General features: G+C 30.6%; 1 non-coding gene and 3 pseudogenes across 1 annotated transcript; 1 reads left to right on the top strand and 3 right to left on the bottom strand.

Moving 5' to 3' along the window:
• Positions 1-9418: 9418 nt before the first annotated feature.
• Positions 9419-9537, bottom strand: LOC149583496 (5S ribosomal RNA; annotated as a pseudogene).
• A 138-nt stretch (positions 9538-9675) lies between these two features.
• Positions 9676-9794, bottom strand: LOC149583495 (5S ribosomal RNA; annotated as a pseudogene).
• Positions 9795-9915: 121 nt separating this feature from the next.
• Positions 9916-10034, bottom strand: LOC149583494 (5S ribosomal RNA; annotated as a pseudogene).
• Positions 10035-25457: 15423 nt separating this feature from the next.
• TRNAY-GUA (transfer RNA tyrosine (anticodon GUA)) lies at positions 25458-25530 on the top strand. The gene has a single exon. It is a non-coding gene; the product is annotated as a tRNA-Tyr (tRNA).
• The last annotated feature ends 430 nt before the right edge of the window (positions 25531-25960 follow it).

Here is a 25960-nt window from a genome sequence, read left to right as displayed (position 1 = left end):
TCATTAAAAGTGATTTCATCTCGATTGAACAATAAACAAAAATGTACCTCGATTTTTAATAATATTTTCAAAATCGACGTTTCTCGGCCAGAGAAACACATTTTAGTATTTCTTCACTATTTTCAAATATAACCACTGAAACCATTATTTTTGTACTTTTTGCTTTAATTCAAGCAAATGTAACGATATTCATTCAAAAAACTGTTAAAATTCAATATTCAATAAGAAATCGTACTCACGGATTTTTGTATCTTGAAGAAAAAACATGCGATTTTATCGGTACACTTTTGAACGCACTTTTTTCTGGACAAAGTTTTGACCGAATTCACCTTAGTTCCCTATAAAACACTCATTTAAAGTGATTTCATCTCGATTGAACAATAAATAAAAATGTACCTCGATTTTTAATAATATTTTCAAAATCGACGTTTCTCGGCCAGAGAAACACATTTTGTGTATTTCTTCACTATTTTCAAATATAACCACTGAAACCATTATTTTTGTAATTTTTGCTTTAATTCAAGCAAATATAACGATATTCATTCAAAAAACTGTTAAAATTCAATTTTCAATAAGAAATCGTTGTGACGAATTTTGTATGTCGAAGAAAAAAAACATGCGATTTTTTCGGTACTTTTTTGAATGCATTTTTTTCTGGACAAAGTTTTGACCGAATTCAGCTTAGTTCCTTATAAAACACTCATTAAAAGTGATTTCATCTCGATTGAACAATAAATAAAAATGTACCTCGATTTTTAATAATATTTTCAAAATCGACGTTTCTCGGCCAGAGAAACACATTTTGTGTATTTCTTCACTATTTTCAAATATAACCACTGAAACCATTATTTTTGTAATTTTTGCTTTAATTCAAGCAAATATAACGATATTCATTCAAAAAACTGTTAAAATTCAATTTTCAATAAGAAATCGTTGTGACGAATTTTGTATGTCGAAGAAAAAAAAACATGCGATTTTTTCGGTACTTTTTTGAATGCATTTTTTTCTGGACAAACGTTTGACCAAATTCAGCTTAATTGCCTATAAAACACTCATTAAAAGTGATTTCATCTCGATTGAACAATAAACAAAAATGTACCTCGATTTTTAATAATATTTTCAAAATCGACGTTTCTCGGCCAGAGAAACACATTTTGAGTATTTCTTCACTATTTTCAAATATAACCACTGAAACCATTATTTTTGTACTTTCTGCTTTAATTCAAGCAAACATAACGATATTCATTCAAAAAACTGTTAAAATTCAATTTTCAATAAGAAATCGTACTCACGGATTTTGTATCTTGAAGAAAAAAAACATGCGATTTTTTCGGTACTTTTTTGAATGCATTTTTTTCTGGACAAATATTTGACCGAATTCAGCTTAATTCCCTATAAAACACTCATTAAAAGTGATTTCATCTCGATTGAAGAATAAATAAAAATGTACCTCGATTTTTAATAATATTTTCGAAATCGACGTTTCTCGGCCAGAGAAACACATTTTGAGTATTTCTTCACTATTTTCAAATATAACCACTGAAACCATTATTTTTGTACTTTTTGCTTTAATTCAAGCAAATGTAACGATATTTATTCAAAAAACTGTTAAAATTAAATTTTCAATAAGAAATCGTTGTGACGAATTTTGTATCTTGAAGAAAAAAAACATGCGATTTTTTCGGTACTTTATTGAATGCATTTTTTTCTGGACAAATATTTGACCGAATTCTGCTTAATTCCCTATAAAACACTCATTAAAAGTGATTTCATCTCTATTGAACAATAAATAGAAATGTACCTCGATTTTTAATAATATTCTCAAAATCGACGTTTCTCGGCCAGAGAAACACATTTTGAGTATTTCTTCACTATTTTTAAATATAACCACTGAAACCATTATTTTTGTACTTTTTGCTTTAATTCAAGCAAATATAACGATATTCATTCAAAAAACTGTTAAAATTCAATATTCAATAAGAAATCGTACTCACGGATTTTGTATCATGAAGAAAAAAACATGCGATTTTTTCGGTATACTTTTGAATGCATTTTTTTCTGGACAAAGTTTTGACCGAATTCAGCTAAGTTCCCTATAAAACACTCATTAAAAGTGATTTCATCTCGATTGAACAATAAATAAAAATGTACCTCGATTTTTAATAATATTTTCGAAATCGACGTTTCTCGGCCAGAGAAACACATTTTGAGTATTTCTTCACTATTTTCAAATATAACCACTGAAACCATTATTTTTGTACTTTTTGTTTTAATTCAAGCAAATGTAACGATATTCATTCAAAAAACGTTTAAAATTCAATTTTCAATAAGAAATCGTAGTCACGGATTTTGTGGTTCGAGCCCACCCGGGAGCGGTGTTGTGGGATCTCAAATGTAACGTACAAAGCCAAAGTTTTTCCACAATACCTGACGACCATTTAATTTTTGGGCTTCCGTGGCGCAATGGTTAGCGCAATCAGCTGTTAACCGAAAGGTTGGTATTTCGAGCCCACCCTAGAGAGGTGCTGTGGGGTCTCAGATGTGGCGTGAAAAGTCATAACTTTTTCACAATACCTGACAACCATTTAATTTCTGAGCTTCCGTGGCTCAGTGGTTTGCGCGTTCGGCTGTTAACCGAAAGGTTGGTGGTTCGAGACCACCCGGGAGAGGTGTTGTGGGGTCTCAGATGTAGCGTAAAAAGTCAAAACTTTTCCACAATACGTGACAACCATTTAATTTCTGAGATTTCGTGGCTCAATGTTTAGCGCGTTCGGCTGTTAACCAATAGGTTGGTGGTTCGAGCCCGACCGGGAGAGGTTTTGTGTGGTCTCATATGTAGCGTAAAAAGTCTAAACTTTTCCAGAAAACGTGACAACCATTTAATTTCTGAGCTTTCGTGGCACAATGTTTAGCGCGTTCGGCTGTTAACGAATAGGTTGGTGGTTCGAGCCCACCCGGGAGCGGTGTTGTGGGATCTCAAATGTAACGTATAAAGTTAAAGTTTTTCCACAATACCTGACGACCATTTAATTTTTGGGCTTTCGTGGAGCAATGGTTAGCGCGTTCGGCTGTTAACCGAAAGGTTGGTGGTTCGAGCCACCCAAGAGAGGTGTTGTGGGGTCTCAGATGTAGCGTAAAAAGTCAAAACTTTTCCACAATACGTGACAACCATTTCATTTCTGAGCTTCCGTGGCTCAATAGTTTGCGCGTTCGGCTGTTAACCAATAGGTTGGTGGTTCGAGACCACTCGGAAGCGGTGTTGTGGGATCTCAAATGTAACGTATAAAGCCAAAGTTTTTCCACAATACCTGACGACCATTTAATTTTTGGGCTTTCGTGGCTCAATGTTTAGCGCGTTCGGCTGTTAACCAATAGGTTGGTGGTTCGAGCCCACCCGGGAGCGGTGTTGTGGGATCTCAAATGTAACGTATAAAGTTAAAGTTTTTCCACAATACCTGACGACCATTTAATTTTTGGGCTTCCGTGGAGCAATGGTTAGCGCGTTCGGCTGTTAACCGAAAGGTTGGTGGTTCGAGCCCACCCAAGAGAGGTGTTGTGGGGTCTCAGATGTAGCGTAAAAAGTCAAACCTTTTCCACAATACGTGACAACCATTTAATTTCTGAGCTTCCGTGGCTCAATAGTTTGCGCGTTCGGCTGTTAACCAATAGGTTGGTGGTTCGAGACCACCGCGCTAACCATTGCTCCACGGAAGCCCAAAAATTAAATGGTCGTCAGGTATTGTGTGTGTGGCTTTATATGTTACATTTGAAATCCCACAACACCGCTCCCGGGTGGGATCGAACCACCAACCTATTGGTTAACAGGCGAACGCGCTAAACATTGAGCCACGAAAGCTCAGAAATTAAATGGTTGTCACGTATTGTGGAAAAGTTTTGACTTTTTACGCTACATCTGAGACCCCACAACACCTCTCTTGGGTGGGCTCGAACCACCAACCTTTCGGTTAACAGCCGAACGCGCTAACCATTGCTCCACGGAAGCCCAAAAATTAAATGGTCGTCAGGTATTGTGGAAAAACTTTAACTTTATACGTTACATTTGAGATCCCACAACACCGCTCCCGGGTGGGCTCGAACCACCAACCTATTGGTTAACAGCCGAACGCGCTAAACATTGAGCCACGAAAGCCCAAAAATTAAATGGTCGTCAGGTATTGTGGAAAAACTTTGGCTTTATACGTTACATTTGAGATCCCACAACACCGCTTCCGAGTGGTCTCGAACCACCAACCTATTGGTTAACAGCCGAACGCGCAAACTATTGAGCCACGGAAGCTCAGAAATGAAATGGTTGTCACGTATTGTGGAAAAGTTTTGACTTTTTACGCTACATCTGAGACCCCACAACACCTCTCTTGGGTGGCTCGAACCACCAACCTTTCGGTTAACAGCCGAACGCGCTAACCATTGCTCCACGAAAGCCCAAAAATTAAATGGTCGTCAGGTATTGTGGAAAAACTTTAACTTTATACGTTACATTTGAGATCCCACAACACCGCTCCCGGGTGGGCTCGAACCACCAACCTATTCGTTAACAGCCGAACGCGCTAAACATTGTGCCACGAAAGCTCAGAAATTAAATGGTTGTCACGTTTTCTGGAAAAGTTTAGACTTTTTACGCTACATATGAGACCACACAAAACCTCTCCCGGTCGGGCTCGAACCACCAACCTATTGGTTAACAGCCGAACGCGCTAAACATTGAGCCACGAAATCTCAGAAATTAAATGGTTGTCACGTATTGTGGAAAAGTTTTGACTTTTTACGCTACATCTGAGACCCCACAACACCTCTCCCGGGTGGTCTCGAACCACCAACCTTTCGGTTAACAGCCGAACGCGCAAACCACTGAGCCACGGAAGCTCAGAAATTAAATGGTTGTCAGGTATTGTGAAAAAGTTATGACTTTTCACGCCACATCTGAGACCCCACAGCACCTCTCTAGGGTGGGCTCGAAATACCAACCTTTCGGTTAACAGCTGATTGCGCTAACCATTGCGCCACGGAAGCCCAAAAATTAAATGGTCGTCAGGTATTGTGGAAAAACTTTGGCTTTGTACGTTACATTTGAGATCCCACAACACCGCTCCCGGGTGGGCTCGAACCACAAAATCCGTGACTACGATTTCTTATTGAAAATTGAATTTTAAACGTTTTTTGAATGAATATCGTTACATTTGCTTGAATTAAAACAAAAAGTACAAAAATAATGGTTTCAGTGGTTATATTTGAAAATAGTGAAGAAATACTCAAAATGTGTTTCTCTGGCCGAGAAACGTCGATTTCGAAAATATTATTAAAAATCGAGGTACATTTTTATTTATTGTTCAATCGAGATGAAATCACTTTTAATGAGTGTTTTATAGGGAACTTAGCTGAATTCGGTCAAAACTTTGTCCAGAAAAAAATGCATTCAAAAGTATACCGAAAAAATCGCATGTTTTTTTCTTCATGATACAAAATCCGTGAGTACGATTTCTTATTGAATATTGAATTTTAACAGTTTTTTGAATGAATATCGTTATATTTGCTTGAATTAAAGCAAAAAGTACAAAAATAATGGTTTCAGTGGTTATATTTAAAAATAGTGAAGAAATACTCAAAATGTGTTTCTCTGGCCGAGAAACGTCGATTTTGAGAATATTATTAAAAATCGAGGTACATTTCTATTTATTGTTCAATAGAGATGAAATCACTTTTAATGAGTGTTTTATAGGGAATTAAGCAGAATTCGGTCAAATATTTGTCCAGAAAAAAATGCATTCAATAAAGTACCGAAAAAATCGCATGTTTTTTTTCTTCAAGATACAAAATTCGTCACAACGATTTCTTATTGAAAATTTAATTTTAACAGTTTTTTGAATAAATATCGTTACATTTGCTTGAATTAAAGCAAAAAGTACAAAAATAATGGTTTCAGTGGTTATATTTGAAAATAGTGAAGAAATACTCAAAATGTGTTTCTCTGGCCGAGAAACGTCGATTTCGAAAATATTATTAAAAATCGAGGTACATTTTTATTTATTCTTCAATCGAGATGAAATCACTTTTAATGAGTGTTTTATAGGGAATTAAGCTGAATTCGGTCAAATATTTGTCCAGAAAAAAATGCATTCAAAAAAGTACCGAAAAAATCGCATGTTTTTTTTCTTCAAGATACAAAATCCGTGAGTACGATTTCTTATTGAAAATTGAATTTTAACAGTTTTTTGAATGAATATCGTTATGTTTGCTTGAATTAAAGCAGAAAGTACAAAAATAATGGTTTCAGTGGTTATATTTGAAAATAGTGAAGAAATACTCAAAATGTGTTTCTCTGGCCGAGAAACGTCGATTTTGAAAATATTATTAAAAATCGAGGTACATTTTTGTTTATTGTTCAATCGAGATGAAATCACTTTTAATGAGTGTTTTATAGGCAATTAAGCTGAATTTGGTCAAACGTTTGTCCAGAAAAAAATGCATTCAAAAAAGTACCGAAAAAATCGCATGTTTTTTTTTCTTCGACATACAAAATTCGTCACAACGATTTCTTATTGAAAATTGAATTTTAACAGTTTTTTGAATGAATATCGTTATATTTGCTTGAATTAAAGCAAAAATTACAAAAATAATGGTTTCAGTGGTTATATTTGAAAATAGTGAAGAAATACACAAAATGTGTTTCTCTGGCCGAGAAACGTCGATTTTGAAAATATTATTAAAAATCGAGGTACATTTTTATTTATTGTTCAATCGAGATGAAATCACTTTTAATGAGTGTTTTATAAGGAACTAAGCTGAATTCGGTCAAAACTTTGTCCAGAAAAAAATGCATTCAAAAAAGTACCGAAAAAATCGCATGTTTTTTTTCTTCGACATACAAAATTCGTCACAACGATTTCTTATTGAAAATTGAATTTTAACAGTTTTTTGAATGAATATCGTTATATTTGCTTGAATTAAAGCAAAAATTACAAAAATAATGGTTTCAGTGGTTATATTTGAAAATAGTGAAGAAATACACAAAATGTGTTTCTCTGGCCGAGAAACGTCGATTTTGAAAATATTATTAAAAATCGAGGTACATTTTTATATATTGTTCAATCGAGATGAAATCACTTTTAATGAGTATTTTATAGGTAATTTATTTGAATTCGGTCAAACATTTGTCCAGAAAAAAATGCATTTAAAAGTGTACCGAAAAAATCGCATTTTTTTCTTCAAGATACAAAATCCGTGACAACGATTTCTTATTGAAAATTGAATTTGAACAGTTTTTTGAATGAATATCGTTATATTTGCTTGAATTAAAGCAAAAAGTACAAAAATAGTGGTTTCAGTGGTTATATTTTAAAATAGAGAAAAAATTCTCAAAATGTGCTTCTCTGACCGAGAAACGTCGATTTTGAAAATGTTATTAAAACTCGTGGTACATTTTTATTTATTGATCAATCGATATGAAATCACTTTTAATGAGTATTTTATAGGTAATAAAGCTGAATTCGGTCAAAAATTTGTCCAGAAAAAAAATCATTAAAAAGTGTACCGAAAAAATCGCATGTTTTTTTTCTTCAAGATACAAAATCCGTGACAACTATTTCTTATTGGAAGTTGAATTTTAACAGTTTTTTGGATGAATATCGTTATATTTGCTTGAATTAAAGCAAAAAGTACAAAAATAATGGTTTCAATGGTTATATTTTAAAATAGTGAAAAAATTCTCAAAATGTTTTTCTCTGGCCGAGAAACGTCGATTTTGAAAATGTTATTAAAAATCGAGGTTCATTTTTATTTATTGATCAATCGAAATGAAATCACTTTTAATGAGTATTTTATAGGTAATTTATTTGAATTCGGTCAAACATTTGTCCAGAAAAAAATGCATTAAAAAGTGTACCGAAAAATTCGCATGTTTTTTTTCTTCAAGATACAAAATCCGTGACAACGATTTCTTATTGAAAATTGAATTTCAACAGTTTTTTGAATGAATATCGTTATATTTGCTTGAATTAAAGCAAAAAGTACAAAAATAATGGCTTCAATGGTTATATTTTAAAATAGTGAAAAAATTCTCAAAATGTGCTTCTCTGGCCGAGAAACGTCGATTTTGAAAATGTTATTAAAACTCGAGGTACATTTTTATTTATTGATCAATCGATATGAAATCACTTTTAATGAGTATTTTTTAGGTAAATAAGCTGAATTCGGTCAAAAATTTGTCCAGAAAAAAATTCATTAAAAAGTGTACCGAAAAAATCGCATGTTTTTTTTCTTCAAGATACAAAATCCGTGACAACGATTTCTTATTGAAAATTGAATTTGAACAGTTTTTTGAATGAATATCGTTATATTTGCTTGAATTAAAGCAAAAAGTTCAAAAATAGTGGTTTCAGTGGTTATATTTTAAAATAGAGAAAAAATTCTCAAAATGTGCTTCTCTGACCGAGAAACGTCGATTTTGAAAATGTTATTAAAACTCGTGGTACATTTTTATTTATTGATCAATCGATATGAAATCACTTTTAATGAGTATTTTATAGGTAATAAAGCTGAATTCGGTCAAAAATTTGTCCAGAAAAAAAATCATTAAAAAGTGTACCGAAAAAATCGCATGTTTTTTTCTTCAAGATACAAAATCCGTGACAACTATTTCTTATTGGAAGTTGAATTTTAACAGTTTTTTGGATGAATATCGTTATATTTGCTTGAATTAAAGCAAAAAGTAGAAAAATAATGGTTTCAATGGTTATATTTTAAAATAGTGAAAAAATTCTCAAAATGTTTTTCTCTGGCCGAGAAACGTCGATTTTGAAAATGTTATTAAAAATCGAGGTTCATTTTTATTTATTGATCAATCGAAATGAAATCACTTTTAATGAGTATTTTATAGGTAATTTATTTGAATTCGGTCAAACATTTGTCCAGAAAAAAATGCATTAAAAAGTGTACCGAAAAATTCGCATGTTTTTTTTCTTCAAGATACAAAATCCGTGACAACGATTTCTTATTGAAAATTGAATTTCAACAGTTTTTTGAATGAATATCGTTATATTTGCTTGAATTAAAGCAAAAAGTACAAAAATAATGGTTTCAATGGTTATATTTTAAAATAGAGAAAAAATTCTCAAAATGTGCTTCACTGGCCGAGAAACGTCGATTTTGAAAATGTTATTAAAACTCGTGGTACATTTTTATTTATTGATCAATCGATATGAAATCACTTTTAATGAGTATTTTATAGGTAAATAAGCTGGGTGTATTATAGGTGTATTCAGCGTGATATGGCCGTTGCCGAGAGTGCTAGTTAATAATTTGAATTTAATTTACTTTCATCTTTATAAAACAATAACAAAAAGAAGATAAGTTTGCTTTTTTCATATCTATTGGAATTTAAAAGAGGAAAAAAAAGTGAAAAAGCCAACGGCACGCAGTGTTCCTAAGTGTTCTCCCTCCCAAGTACTGTATGCGGTCGACGCTGCTTAACTTCGGTGATCGGACGAGAACCGGTGTTTTCAGCGTGATATGGTCGTTGCCGAGAGTGCTAGTTAATAATTCGAATTTAAATTAAGTGAGACAAATTCACCTTCATAATTTTAAAACAATAACAATAAGAAAACATGTTTGCTTTTTTCATATCTATTAAAATTTAAAAGAGGAAAAAAAAAGTGAAAAAGCCAACGGCACGCAGTGTTCCTAAGTGGTCTCCCTTCCAAGTAATGACTGCACTCGACGCTGCTTAACTTCGGTGATCGGACGAGAACCGGTGTATTCAGCGTGATATGGCCGTTGCCGAGAGTGCTAGTTAATAATTTGAAATTAATTAACCTTCATCTTTATAAAACAATAACAAAAGGAAGATATGTTTGCTTTTTTCATATCTATTGGAATTTAAAAGAAGAAAAAAAGTGAAAAAGCCAACGGCACGCAGTGTTCCTAAGTGGTTTCCCTCCCAAGTACTGACTGCGCTCGTCGCTGCTTAACTTCGGTGATAGGACGAGAACCGGTGTATTCAGCGTGATATGGTCGTTGCCGAGAGTGCTAGTTAATAATTCGAATTTAAATTAAGTGAGACAAATTAACCTTCATCATTATAAAACAATAACAATAAGAAAACATGTTTGCTTTTGAGAATTTTTTCACTATTTTAAAATATAACCACTGAAACCATTATTTTTGTACTTTTTGCTTTAATTCAAGCAAATATAACGATATTCATCCAAAAAACTGTTAAAATTCAATTTCCAATAAGAAATCGTTGTCACGGATTTTCTATCTTGAAGAAAAAAAACATGCGATTTTTTCGGTACACTTTTTAATGAATTTTTTACTGGACAAATTTTTGACCGAATTCAGCTTATTTACCTATAAAATACTCATTAAAAGTGATTTCATATCGATTGATCAATAAATAAAAATGTACCACGAGTTTTAATAACATTTTCAAAATCGACGTTTCTCGGCCAGAGAAGCACATTTTGAGAATTTTTTCTCTATTTTAAAATATAACCACTGAAACCACTATTTTTGTACTTTTTGCTTTAATTCAAGCAAATATAACGATATTCATTCAAAAAACTGTTCAAATTCAATTTTCAATAAGAAATCGTTGTCACGGATTTTGTATCTTGAAGAAAAAAAATGCGATTTTTTCGGTACACTTTTAAATGCATTTTTTTCTGGACAAATGTTTGACCGAATTCAAATAAATTACCTATAAAATACTCATTAAAAGTGATTTCATCTCGATTGATCAATAAATAAAAATGAACCTCGATTTTTAATAACATTTTCAAAATCGACGTTTCTCGGCCAGAGAAAAACATTTTGAGAATTTTTTCACTATTTTAAAATATAACCATTGAAACCATTATTTTTGTACTTTTTGCTTTAATTCAAGCAAATATAACGATATTCATCCAAAAAACTGTTAAAATTCAATTTCCAATAAGAAATAGTTGTCACGGATTTTGTATCTTGAAGAAAAAAAACATGCGATTTTTTCGGTACACTTTTTAATGAATTTTTTTCTGGACAAATTTTTGACCGAATTCAGCTTATTTACCTAAAAAATACTCATTAAAAGTGATTTCATATCGATTGATCAATAAATAAAAATGTACCTCGAGTTTTAATAACATTTTCAAAATCGACGTTTCTCGGCCAGAGAAGCACATTTTGAGAATTTTTTCACTATTTTAAAATATAACCACTGAAACCATTATTTTTGTACTTTTTGCTTTAATTCAAGCAAATATAACGATATTCATCCAAAAAACTGTTAAAATTCAATTTCCAATAAGAAATCGTTGTCACGGATTTTGTATCTTGAAGAAAAAAAACATGCGATTTTTTCGGTACACTTTTTAATGAATTTTTTACTGGACAAATTTTTGACCGAATTCAGCTTATTTACCTATAAAATACTCATTAAAAGTGATTTCATATCGATTGATCAACAAATAAAAATGTGACACGAGTTTTAATAACATTTTCAAAATCGACGTTTCTCGGCCAGTGAAGCACATTTTGAGAATTTTTTCTCTATTTTAAAATATAACCATTGAAACCATTATTTTTGTACTTTTTGCTTTAATTCAAGCAAATATAACGATATTCATTCAAAAAACTGTTGAAATTCAATTTTCAATAAGAAATCGTTGTCACGGATTTTGTATCTTGAAGAAAAAAAACATGCGAATTTTTCGGTACACTTTTTAATGCATTTTTTTCTGGACAAATGTTTGACCGAATTCAAATAAATTACCTATAAAATACTCATTAAAAGTGATTTCATTTCGATTGATCAATAAATAAAAATGAACCTCGATTTTTAATAACATTTTCAAAATCGACGTTTCTCGGCCAGAGAAGCACATTTTGAGAATTTTTTCACTATTTTAAAATATAACCATTGAAGCCATTATTTTTGTACTTTTTGCTTTAATTCAAGCAAATATAACGATATTCCTCCAAAAAACTGTTAAAATTCAATTTCCAATAAGAAATCGTTGTCACGGATTTTGTATCTTGAAGAAAAAAACATGCGATTTTTTCGGTACACTTTTTAATGATTTTTTTTCTGGACAAATTTTTGACCGAATTCAGCTTTATTACCTATAAAATACTCATTAAAAGTGATTTCATATCGATTGATCAATAAATAAAAATGTACCACGAGTTTTAATAACATTTTCAAAATCGACGTTTCTCGGTCAGAGAAGCACATTTTGAGAATTTTTTCTCTATTTTAAAATATAACCACTGAAACCACTATTTTTGTACTTTTTGCTTTAATTCAAGCAAATATAACGATATTCATTCAAAAAACTGTTCAAATTCAATTTTCAATAAGAAATCGTTGTCACGGATTTTGTATCTTGAAGAAAAAAAACATGCGATTTTTTCGGTACACTTTTTAATGAATTTTTTTCTGGACAAATTTTTGACCGAATTCAGCTTATTTACCTAAAAAATACTCATTAAAAGTGATTTCATATCGATTGATCAATAAATAAAAATGTACCTCGAGTTTTAATAACATTTTCAAAATCGACGTTTCTCGGCCAGAGAAGCACATTTTGAGAATTTTTTCACTATTTTAAAATATAACCATTGAAGCCATTATTTTTGTACTTTTTGCTTTAATTCAAGCAAATATAACGATATTCATCCAAAAAACTGTTAAAATTCAATTTCCAATAAGAAATCGTTGTCACGGATTTTGTATCTTGAAGAAAAAAACATGCGATTTTTTCGGTACACTTTTTAATGAACTTTTTACTGGACAAATTTTTGACCGAATTCAGCTTATTTACCTATAAAATACTCATTAAAAGTGATTTCATATCGATTGATCAATAAATAAAAATGTACCACGAGTTTTAATAACATTTTCAAAATCGACGTTTCTCGGCCAGTGAAGCACATTTTGAGAATTTTTTCTCTATTTTAAAATATAACCATTGAAACCATTATTTTTGTACTTTTTGCTTTAATTCAAGCAAATATAACGATATTCATTCAAAAAACTGTTGAAATTCAATTTTCAATAAGAAATCGTTGTCACGGATTTTGTATCTTGAAGAAAAAAAACATGCGAATTTTTCGGTACACTTTTTAATGCATTTTTTTCTGGACAAATGTTTGACCGAATTCAAATAAATTACCTATAAAATACTCATTAAAAGTGATTTCATTTCGATTGATCAATAAATAAAAATGAACCTCGATTTTTAATAACATTTTCAAAATCGACGTTTCTCGGCCAGAGAAAAACATTTTGAGAATTTTTTCACTATTTTAAAATATAACCATTGAAACCATTATTTTTGTACTTTTTGCTTTAATTCAAGCAAATATAACGATATTCATCCAAAAACTGTTAAAATTCAACTTCCAATAAGAAATAGTTGTCACGGATTTTGTATCTTGAAGAAAAAAAACATGCGATTTTTTCGGTACACTTTTTAATGATTTTTTTTCTGGACAAATTTTTGACCGAATTCAGCTTTATTACCTATAAAATACTCATTAAAAGTGATTTCATATCGATTGATCAATAAATAAAAATGTACCACGAGTTTTAATAACATTTTCAAAATCGACGTTTCTCGGTCAGAGAAGCACATTTTGAGAATTTTTTCTCTATTTTAAAATATAACCACTGAAACCACTATTTTTGTACTTTTTGCTTTAATTCAAGCAAATATAACGATATTCATTCAAAAAACTGTTCAAATTCAATTTTCAATAAGAAATCGTTGTCACGGATTTTGTATCTTGAAGAAAAAAATGCGATTTTTTCGGTACACTTTTAAATGCATTTTTTTCTGGACAAATGTTTGACCGAATTCAAATAAATTACCTATAAAATACTCATTAAAAGTGATTTCATCTCGATTGATCAATAAATAAAAATGAACCTCGATTTTTAATAACATTTTCAAAATCGACGTTTCTCGGCCAGAGAAAAACATTTTGAGAATTTTTTCACTATTTTAAAATATAACCATTGAAACCATTATTTTTGTACTTTTTGCTTTAATTCAAGCAAATATAACGATATTCATCCAAAAAACTGTTAAAATTCAATTTCCAATAAGAAATAGTTGTCACGGATTTTGTATCTTGAAGAAAAAAAACATGCGATTTTTTCGGTACACTTTTTAATGATTTTTTTCTGGACAAATTTTTGACCGAATTCAGCTTTATTACCTATAAAATACTCATTAAAAGTGATTTCATATTGATTGATCAATAAATAAAAATGTACCTTTATTTTTAATAACATTTTCAAAATCGACGTTTCTCGGCCAGAGAAGCACATTTTGAGAATTTTTTCACTATTTTAAAATATAACCATTGAAACCATTATTTTTGTACTTTTTGCTTTAATTCAAGCAAATATAACGATATTCATCCAAAAAACTGTTAAAATTCAACTTCCAATAAGAAATAGTTGTCACGGATTTTGCATCTTGAAGAAAAAAAACATGCGATTTTTTCGGTACACTTTTTAATGCATTTTTTTCTGGACAAATATTTGACCGAATTCAAATAAATTACCTATAAAATACTCATTAAAAGTGATTTCATTTCGATTGATCAATAAATAAAAATGAACCTCGAGTTTTAATAACATTTTCAAAATCGACGTTTCTCGGCCAGAGAAGCACATTTTGAGAATTTTTTCACTATTTTAAAATATAACCACTGAAACCATTATTTTTGTACTTTTTGCTTTAATTCAAGCAAATATAACGATATTCATCCAAAAAACTGTTAAAATTCAATTTCCAATAAGAAATCGTTGTCACGGATTTTGTATCTTGAAGAAAAAAAACATGCGATTTTTTCGGTACACTTTTTAATGAATTTTTTTCTGGACAAATTTTTGACCGAATTCAGCTTATTTACCTAAAAAATACTCATTAAAAGTGATTTCATATCGATTGATCAACAAATAAAAATGTGACACGAGTTTTAATAACATTTTCAAAATCGACGTTTCTCGGCCAGTGAAGCACATTTTGAGAATTTTTTCTCTATTTTAAAATATAACCATTGAAACCATTATTTTTGTACTTTTTGCTTTAATTCAAGCAAATATAACGATATTCATTCAAAAAACTGTTCAAATTCAATTTTCAATAAGAAATCGTTGTCACGGATTTTGTATCTTGAAGAAAAAAAACATGCGAATTTTTCGGTACACTTTTTAATGCATTTTTTTCTGGACAAATGTTTGACCGAATTCAAATAAATTACCTATAAAATACTCATTAAAAGTGATTTCATTTCGATTGATCAATAAATAAAAATGAACCTCGATTTTTAATAACATTTTCAAAATCGACGTTTCTCGGCCAGAGAAGCACATTTTGAGAATTTTTTCACTATTTTAAAATATAACCATTGAAGCCATTATTTTTGTACTTTTTGCTTTAATTCAAGCAAATATAACGATATTCATCCAAAAACTGTTAAAATTCAATTTCCAATAAGAAATCGTTGTCACGGATTTTGTATCTTGAAGAAAAAAACATGCGATTTTTTCGGTACACTTTTTAATGAACTTTTTACTGGACAAATTTTTGACCGAATTCAGCTTATTTACCTATAAAATACTCATTAAAAGTGATTTCATATCGATTGATCAATAAATAAAAATGTACCACGAGTTTTAATAACATTTTCAAAATCGACGTTTCTCGGCCAGTGAAGCACATTTTGAGAATTTTTTCTCTATTTTAAAATATAACCATTGAAACCATTATTTTTGTACTTTTTGCTTTAATTCAAGCAAATATAACGATATTCATTCAAAAAAGTGTTGAAATTCAATTTTCAATAAGAAATCGTTGTCACGGATTTTGTATCTTGAAGAAAAAAAACATGCGAATTTTTCGGTACACTTTTTAATGCATTTTTTTCTGGACAAATGTTTGACCGAATTCAAATAAATTACCTATAAAATACTCATTAAAAGTGATTTCATTTCGATTGATCAATAAATAAAAATGAACCTCGATATTTAATAACATTTTCAAAATCGACGTTTCTCGGCCAGAGAAAAACATTTTGAGAATTTTTTCACTATTTTAAAATATAACCATTGAAACCATTATTTTTCTACTTTTTGCTTTAATTCAAGCAAATATAACGATATTCATCCAAAAAACTGTTAAAATTCAACTTCCAATAAGAAATAGTTGTCACGGATTTTGTATCTTGAAGAAAAAAACATGCGATTTTTTCGGTACACTTTTTAATGATTTTTTTTCTGGACAAATTTTTGACCGAATTCAGCTTTATTACCTATAAAATACTCATTAAAAGTGATTTCATATCGATTGATCAATAAATAAAAATGTACCACGAGTTTTAATAACATTTTCAAAATCGACGTTTCTCGGTCAGAGAAGCACATTTTGAGAATTTTTTCTCTATTTTAAAATATAACCACTGAAACCACTATTTTTGTACTTTTTGCTTTAATTCAAGCAAATATAACGATATTCATTCAAAAAACTGTTCAAATTCAATTTTCAATAAGAAATCGTTGTCACGGATTTTGTATCTTGAAGAAAAAAAACATGCGATTTTTTCGGTACACTTTTTAATGAATTTTTTTCTGGACAAATTTTTGACCGAATTCAGCTTATTTACCTAAAAAATACTCATTAAAAGTGATTTCATATCGATTGATCAATAAATAAAAATGTACCTCGAGTTTTAATAACATTTTCAAAATCGACGTTTCTCGGCCAGAGAAGCACATTTTGAGAATTTTTTCACTATTTTAAAATATAACCATTGAAGCCATTATTTTTGTACTTTTTGCTTTAATTCAAGCAAATATAACGATATTCATCCAAAAAACTGTTAAAATTCAATTTCCAATAAGAAATCGTTGTCACGGATTTTGTATCTTGAAGAAAAAAACATGCGATTTTTTCGGTACACTTTTTAATGAACTTTTTACTGGACAAATTTTTGACCGAATTCAGCTTATTTACCTATAAAATACTCATTAAAAGTGATTTCATATCGATTGATCAATAAATAAAAATGTACCACGAGTTTTAATAACATTTTCAAAATCGACGTTTCTCGGCCAGTGAAGCACATTTTGAGAATTTTTTCTCTATTTTAAAATATAACCATTGAAACCATTATTTTTGTACTTTTTGCTTTAATTCAAGCAAATATAACGATATTCATTCAAAAAAGTGTTGAAATTCAATTTTCAATAAGAAATCGTTGTCACGGATTTTGTATCTTGAAGAAAAAAAACATGCGAATTTTTCGGTACACTTTTTAATGCATTTTTTTCTGGACAAATGTTTGACCGAATTCAAATAAATTACCTATAAAATACTCATTAAAAGTGATTTCATTTCGATTGATCAATAAATAAAAATGAACCTCGATATTTAATAACATTTTCAAAATCGACGTTTCTCGGCCAGAGAAAAACATTTTGAGAATTTTTTCACTATTTTAAAATATAACCATTGAAACCATTATTTTTCTACTTTTTGCTTTAATTCAAGCAAATATAACGATATTCATCCAAAAAACTGTTAAAATTCAACTTCCAATAAGAAATAGTTGTCACGGATTTTGTATCTTGAAGAAAAAAACATGCGATTTTTTCGGTACACTTTTTAATGATTTTTTTTCTGGACAAATTTTTGACCGAATTCAGCTTTATTACCTATAAAATACTCATTAAAAGTGATTTCATATCGATTGATCAATAAATAAAAATGTACCACGAGTTTTAATAACATTTTCAAAATCGACGTTTCTCGGTCAGAGAAGCACATTTTGAGAATTTTTTCTCTATTTTAAAATATAACCACTGAAACCACTATTTTTGTACTTTTTGCTTTAATTCAAGCAAATATAACGATATTCATTCAAAAAACTGTTCAAATTCAATTTTCAATAAGAAATCGTTGTCACGGATTTTGTATCTTGAAGAAAAAAAACATGCGATTTTTTCGGTACACTTTTTAATGAATTTTTTTCTGGACAAATTTTTGACCGAATTCAGCTTATTTACCTAAAAAATACTCATTAAAAGTGATTTCATATCGATTGATCAATAAATAAAAATGTACCTCGAGTTTTAATAACATTTTCAAAATCGACGTTTCTCGGCCAGAGAAGCACATTTTGAGAATTTTTTCACTATTTTAAAATATAACCATTGAAGCCATTATTTTTGTACTTTTTGCTTTAATTCAAGCAAATATAACGATATTCATCCAAAAAACTGTTAAAATTCAATTTCCAATAAGAAATCGTTGTCACGGATTTTGTATCTTGAAGAAAAAAACATGCGATTTTTTCGGTACACTTTTTAATGAACTTTTTACTGGACAAATTTTTGACCGAATTCAGCTTATTTACCTATAAAATACTCATTAAAAGTGATTTCATATCGATTGATCAATAAATAAAAATGTACCACGAGTTTTAATAACATTTTCAAAATCGACGTTTCTCGGCCAGTGAAGCACATTTTGAGAATTTTTTCTCTATTTTAAAATATAACCATTGAAACCATTATTTTTGTACTTTTTGCTTTAATTCAAGCAAATATAACGATATTCATTCAAAAAACTGTTGAAATTCAATTTTCAATAAGAAATCGTTGTCACGGATTTTGTATCTTGAAGAAAAAAAACATGCGAATTTTTCGGTACACTTTTTAATGCATTTTTTTCTGGACAAATGTTTGACCGAATTCAAATAAATTACCTATAAAATACTCATTAAAAGTGATTTCATTTCGATTGATCAATAAATAAAAATGAACCTCGATTTTTAATAACATTTTCAAAATCGACGTTTCTCGGCCAGAGAAAAACATTTTGAGAATTTTTTCACTATTTTAAAATATAACCATTGAAACCATTATTTTTGTACTTTTTGCTTTAATTCAAGCAAATATAACGATATTCATCCAAAAAACTGTTAAAATTCAACTTCCAATAAGAAATAGTTGTCACGGATTTTGTATCTTGAAGAAAAAAAACATGCGATTTTTTCGGTACACTTTTTAATGATTTTTTTTCTGGACAAATTTTTGACCGAATTCAGCTTTATTACCTATAAAATACTCATTAAAAGTGATTTCATATCGATTGATCAATAAATAAAAATGTACCACGAGTTTTAATAACATTTTCAAAATCGACGTTTCTCGGTCCGAGAAGCACATTTTGAGAATTTTTTCTCTATTTTAAAATATAACCACTGAAACCACTATTTTTGTACTTTTTGCTTTAATTCAAGCAAATATAACGATATTCATTCAAAAAACTGTTCAAATTCAATTTTCAATAAGAAATCGTTGTCACGGATTTTGTATCTTGAAGAAAAAAATGCGATTTTTTCGGTACACTTTTAAATGCATTTTTTTCTGGACAAATGTTTGACCGAATTCAAATAAATTACCTATAAAATACTCATTAAAAGTGATTTCATCTCGATTGATCAATAAATAAAAATGAACCTCGATTTTAAATAACATTTTCAAAATCGACGTTTCTCGGCCAGAGAAAAACATTTTGAGAATTTTTTCACTATTTTAAAATATAACCATTGAAACCATTATTTTTGTACTTTTTGCTTTAATTCAAGCAAATATAACGATATTCATTCAAAAAACTGTTCAAATTCAATTTTCAATAAGAAATCGTTGTCACGGATTTTGTATCTTGAAGAAAAAAAACATGCGATTTTTTCGGTACACTTTTTAATGAATTTTTTTCTGGACAAATTTTTGACCGAATTCAGCTTATTTACCTAAAAAATACTCATTAAAAGTGATTTCATATCGATTGATCAATAAATAAAAATGTACCTCGAGTTTTAATAACATTTTCAAAATCGACGTTTCTCGGCCAGAGAAGCACATTTTGAGAATTTTTTCACTATTTTAAAATATAACCATTGAAGCCATTATTTTTGTACTTTTTGCTTTAATTCAAGCAAATATAACGATATTCATCCAAAAAACTGTTAAAATTCAATTTCCAATAAGAAATCGTTGTCACGGATTTTGTATCTTGAAGAAAAAAACATGCGATTTTTTCGGTACACTTTTTAATGAACTTTTTACTGGACAAATTTTTGACCGAATTCAGCTTATTTACCTATAAAATACTCATTAAAAGTGATTTCATATCGATTGATCAATAAATAAAAATGTACCACGAGTTTTAATAACATTTTCAAAATCGACGTTTCTCGGCCAGTGAAGCACATTTTGAGAATTTTTTCTCTATTTTAAAATATAACCATTGAAACCATTATTTTTGTACTTTTTGCTTTAATTCAAGCAAATATAACGATATTCATTCAAAAAAGTGTTGAAATTCAATTTTCAATAAGAAATCGTTGTCACGGATTTTGTATCTTGAAGAAAAAAAACATGCGAATTTTTCGGTACACTTTTTAATGCATTTTTTTCTGGACAAATGTTTGACCGAATTCAAATAAATTACCTATAAAATACTCATTAAAAGTGATTTCATTTCGATTGATCAATAAATAAAAATGAACCTCGATATTTAATAACATTTTCAAAATCGACGTTTCTCGGCCAGAGAAAAACATTTTGAGAATTTTTTCACTATTTTAAAATATAACCATTGAAACCATTATTTTTCTACTTTTTGCTTTAATTCAAGCAAATATAACGATATTCATCCAAAAAACTGTTAAAATTCAACTTCCAATAAGAAATAGTTGTCACGGATTTTGTATCTTGAAGAAAAAAACATGCGATTTTTTCGGTACACTTTTTAATGATTTTTTTTCTGGACAAATTTTTGACCGAATTCAGCTTTATTACCTATAAAATACTCATTAAAAGTGATTTCATATCGATTGATCAATAAATAAAAATGTACCACGAGTTTTAATAACATTTTCAAAATCGACGTTTCTCGGTCAGAGAAGCACATTTTGAGAATTTTTTCTCTATTTTAAAATATAACCACTGAAACCACTATTTTTGTACTTTTTGCTTTAATTCAAGCAAATATAACGATATTCATTCAAAAAACTGTTCAAATTCAATTTTCAATAAGAAATCGTTGTCACGGATTTTGTATCTTGAAGAAAAAAAACATGCGATTTTTTCGGTACACTTTTTAATGAATTTTTTTCTGGACAAATTTTTGACCGAATTCAGCTTATTTACCTAAAAAATACTCATTAAAAGTGATTTCATATCGATTGATCAATAAATAAAAATGTACCTCGAGTTTTAATAACATTTTCAAAATCGACGTTTCTCGGCCAGAGAAGCACATTTTGAGAATTTTTTCACTATTTTAAAATATAACCATTGAAGCCATTATTTTTGTACTTTTTGCTTTAATTCAAGCAAATATAACGATATTCATCCAAAAAACTGTTAAAATTCAATTTCCAATAAGAAATCGTTGTCACGGATTTTGTATCTTGAAGAAAAAAACATGCGATTTTTTCGGTACACTTTTTAATGAACTTTTTACTGGACAAATTTTTGACCGAATTCAGCTTATTTACCTATAAAATACTCATTAAAAGTGATTTCATATCGATTGATCAATAAATAAAAATGTACCACGAGTTTTAATAACATTTTCAAAATCGACGTTTCTCGGCCAGTGAAGCACATTTTGAGAATTTTTTCTCTATTTTAAAATATAACCATTGAAACCATTATTTTTGTACTTTTTGCTTTAATTCAAGCAAATATAACGATATTCATTCAAAAAACTGTTGAAATTCAATTTTCAATAAGAAATCGTTGTCACGGATTTTGTATCTTGAAGAAAAAAAACATGCGAATTTTTCGGTACACTTTTTAATGCATTTTTTTCTGGACAAATGTTTGACCGAATTCAAATAAATTACCTATAAAATACTCATTAAAAGTGATTTCATTTCGATTGATCAATAAATAAAAATGAACCTCGATTTTTAATAACATTTTCAAAATCGACGTTTCTCGGCCAGAGAAAAACATTTTGAGAATTTTTTCACTATTTTAAAATATAACCATTGAAACCATTATTTTTGTACTTTTTGCTTTAATTCAAGCAAATATAACGATATTCATCCAAAAAACTGTTAAAATTCAACTTCCAATAAGAAATAGTTGTCACGGATTTTGTATCTTGAAGAAAAAAAACATGCGATTTTTTCGGTACACTTTTTAATGATTTTTTTTCTGGACAAATTTTTGACCGAATTCAGCTTTATTACCTATAAAATACTCATTAAAAGTGATTTCATATCGATTGATCAATAAATAAAAATGTACCACGAGTTTTAATAACATTTTCAAAATCGACGTTTCTCGGTCCGAGAAGCACATTTTGAGAATTTTTTCTCTATTTTAAAATATAACCACTGAAACCACTATTTTTGTACTTTTTGCTTTAATTCAAGCAAATATAACGATATTCATTCAAAAAACTGTTCAAATTCAATTTTCAATAAGAAATCGTTGTCACGGATTTTGTATCTTGAAGAAAAAAATGCGATTTTTTCGGTACACTTTTAAATGCATTTTTTTCTGGACAAATGTTTGACCGAATTCAAATAAATTACCTATAAAATACTCATTAAAAGTGATTTCATCTCGATTGATCAATAAATAAAAATGAACCTCGATTTTAAATAACATTTTCAAAATCGACGTTTCTCGGCCAGAGAAAAACATTTTGAGAATTTTTTCACTATTTTAAAATATAACCATTGAAACCATTATTTTTGTACTTTTTGCTTTAATTCAAGCAAATATAACGATATTCATCCAAAAAACTGTTAAAATTCAATTTCCAATAAGAAATAGTTGTCACGGATTTTGTATCTTGAAGAAAAAAACATGCGATTTTTTCGGTACACTTTTTAATGCATTTTTTTCTGGACAAATGTTTGACCGAATTCAAATAAATTACCTATAAAATACTCATTAAAAGTGATTTCATTTCGATTGATCAATAAATAAAAATGAACCTCGATTTTTAATAACATTTTCAAAATCGACGTTTCTCGGCCAGAGAAAAACATTTTGAGAATTTTTTCACTATTTTAAAATATAACCATTGAAACCATTATTTTTGTACTTTTTGCTTTAATTCAAGCAAATATAACGATATTCATCCAAAAAACTGTTAAAATTCAACTTCCAATAAGAAATAGTTGTCACGGATTTTGTATCTTGAAGAAAAAAAACATGCGATTTTTTCGGTACACTTTTTAATGCATTTTTTTCTGGACAAATGTTTGACCGAATTCAAATAAATTACCTATAAAATACTCATTAAAAGTGATTTCATTTCGATTGATCAATAAATAAAAATGAACCTCGATTTTTAATAACATTTTCAAAATCGACGTTTCTCGGCCAGAGAAAAACATTTTGAGAATTTTTTCACTATTTTAAAATATAACCATTGAAACCATTATTTTTGTACTTTTTGCTTTAATTCAAGCAAATATAACGATATTCATCCAAAAAACTGTTAAAATTCAACTTCCAATAAGAAATAGTTGTCACGGATTTTGCATCTTGAAGAAAAAAAACATGCGATTTTTTCGGTACACTTTTTAATGCATTTTTTTCTGGACAAATATTTGACCGAATTCAAATAAATTACCTATAAAATACTCATTAAAAGTGATTTCATTTCGATTGATCAATAAATAAAAATGAACCTCGATTTTTAATAACATTTTCAAAATCGACGTTTCTCGGCCAGAGAAGCACATTTTGAGTATTCTTCACTATTTTCAAATATAACCACTGAAACCATTATTTTTGTACTTTTTGCTTTAATTCAAGCAAATGTAACGATATTCATTCAAAAAACAGTTAAAATTCAATTTTCAATAAGAAATTTTTTCACTCAGATGTAGCGTAAAAAGTCAAAACTTTTCCACAATACGTGACAACCATTTAATTTCTGAGCTTCCGTGGCCCAATGTTTTGCGCGTTCGGCTGTTAACCAATAGGTTGGTGGTTCGAGACCACCCGGAAGCGGTGTTGTGGGGTCTCAATTGTAACGTAAAAAGCGAAAGTTTTTCCACAATACCTGACGACCATTTAATTTTTGGGCTTCCGTGGCGCAATGGTTAGCGCGTTCGGCTGTTAATCGAAAGGTTGGTGGTTCGAGCCCATCCGGGAGCGGTGTTGTGGGGTCTCAGATGTAGCGTAAAAAGTCAAAACTTTTCCACAATACTTGACAACCATTTAATTTCTGAGCTTCCGTGGCTCAATGGTTTGCGCGTTCGGCTGTTAACCAATAGGTTGGTGGTTCGAGCCCATCCGGGAGCAATGTTTGTTACGTCTCAGATGTGAAGTAAAAAGTCAAGGTTTTTGCACAATACCTGACGACCATTTAATTTTTGGGCTTCCGTGGCGCAATGGTTAATGCGTTCAGCTGTTAACCAATAGGTTGGAGGTTCGAGCCCACCCGGGAGCGGTGTTGTGGGATCTCAAATGTAACGTACAAAGCCAAAGTTTTTCCACAATACCTGACGACCATTTAATTTTTGGGCTTTCGTGGGGCAATGGTTAGCGCGCTCAGCTGTTATTCACAAGGTTGGTGGTTCGAGCCCACCCGAGAGCGGTGTTGTGAGGTCTCAGATGTAACGAAAAAAGTAAGAGTTTTTCCACAAATTCTGACGAACATTTAATTATTGGGCTTCCGTGGCGCAATGGTTAGCGCGTTCAGCTGTTAACCGAAAGATTGGTCGTTCGAGCCCACCCTAGAGAGGTGTTGTGGGGTCTCAGATGTAGCGTGAAAAGTCATAACGTTTTCACAATACCTGACAACCATTTAATTTCTGAGCTTTCGTGGCTCAATGGTTAGCGCGTTCGGCTGTTAACCAATAGGTTGGTGGTTCGAGCCCACCCGGGAGCGGTGTTGTGGGATCTCAAATGTAACGTACAAAGCGAAAGTTACTACAATACCTGATGATCATTTAATTTTTGGGCTTCCGTGGCGCAATAGTTAGCGCGCTCAGCTGTTATTCAAAAGGTTGGTGGTTCGAGCCCACCCGAGAGCGGTGTTGTAAGGTCTCAGATATAACGAAAAAAGCAAGAGTTTTTCCACAATACCTGACGACCATTTAATTTTTGGGCTTCCGTGGCGCAATGGTTAATGCGTTCAGCTGTTAACCAATAGGTTGGAGGTTCGAGCCCACCCGGGAGCGGTGTTGTGGGATCTCAAATGTAACGTACAAAGCCAAAGTTTTTCCACAATACCTGACGACCATTTAATTTTTGGGCTTTCGTGGGGCAATGGTTAGCGCGCTCAGCTGTTATTCACAAGGTTGGTGGTTCGAGCCCACCCGAGAGCGGTGTTGTGAGGTCTCAGATGTAACGAAAAAAGTAAGAGTTTTTCCACAAATTCTGACGAACATTTAATTATTGGGCTTGCGTGGCGCTATGGTTAGCGCGTTCAGCTGTAAACCGAAAGGTTGGTGGTTCGAGCCCACCCGGGAGCGGTGTTGTGGGATCTCAAATGTAACGTACAAAGCGAAAGTTACCACAATACCTGACGATCATTTAATTTTTGGGCTTCCGTGGCGCAATAGTTAGCGCGCTCAGCTGTTATTCAAAAGGTTGGTGGTTCGAGCCCAGCCGAGAGCGGTGTTGTGAGGTCTCAGATATAACGAAAAAAGTAAGAGTTTTTCCACAATACCTGACGACCATTTAATTTTTGGGCTTCCGTGGCGCAATGGTTAGCGCGTTCAGCTGTTAACCGAAAGATTGGTCGTTCGAGCCCACCCTAGAGAGGTGTTGTGGGGTCTCAGATGTAGCGTGAGAAGTCATAACGTTTTCACAATACCTGACAACCATAAATTTCTGAGCTTTCGTGGCTCAATGGTTAGCGCGTTCGGCTGTTAACCAATAGGTTGGTGGTTCGAGCCCACC

The sequence above is a fragment of the Phalangium opilio genome, unplaced genomic scaffold (genome assembly GCF_054372755.1).
Source record: "Phalangium opilio isolate 3A_F unplaced genomic scaffold, DU_Popi_V2 ptg001421l_1, whole genome shotgun sequence".
NCBI lineage: Eukaryota > Metazoa > Arthropoda > Arachnida > Opiliones > Phalangiidae > Phalangium > Phalangium opilio.
This window is presented reverse-complemented; position numbering and strand designations above follow the sequence as displayed.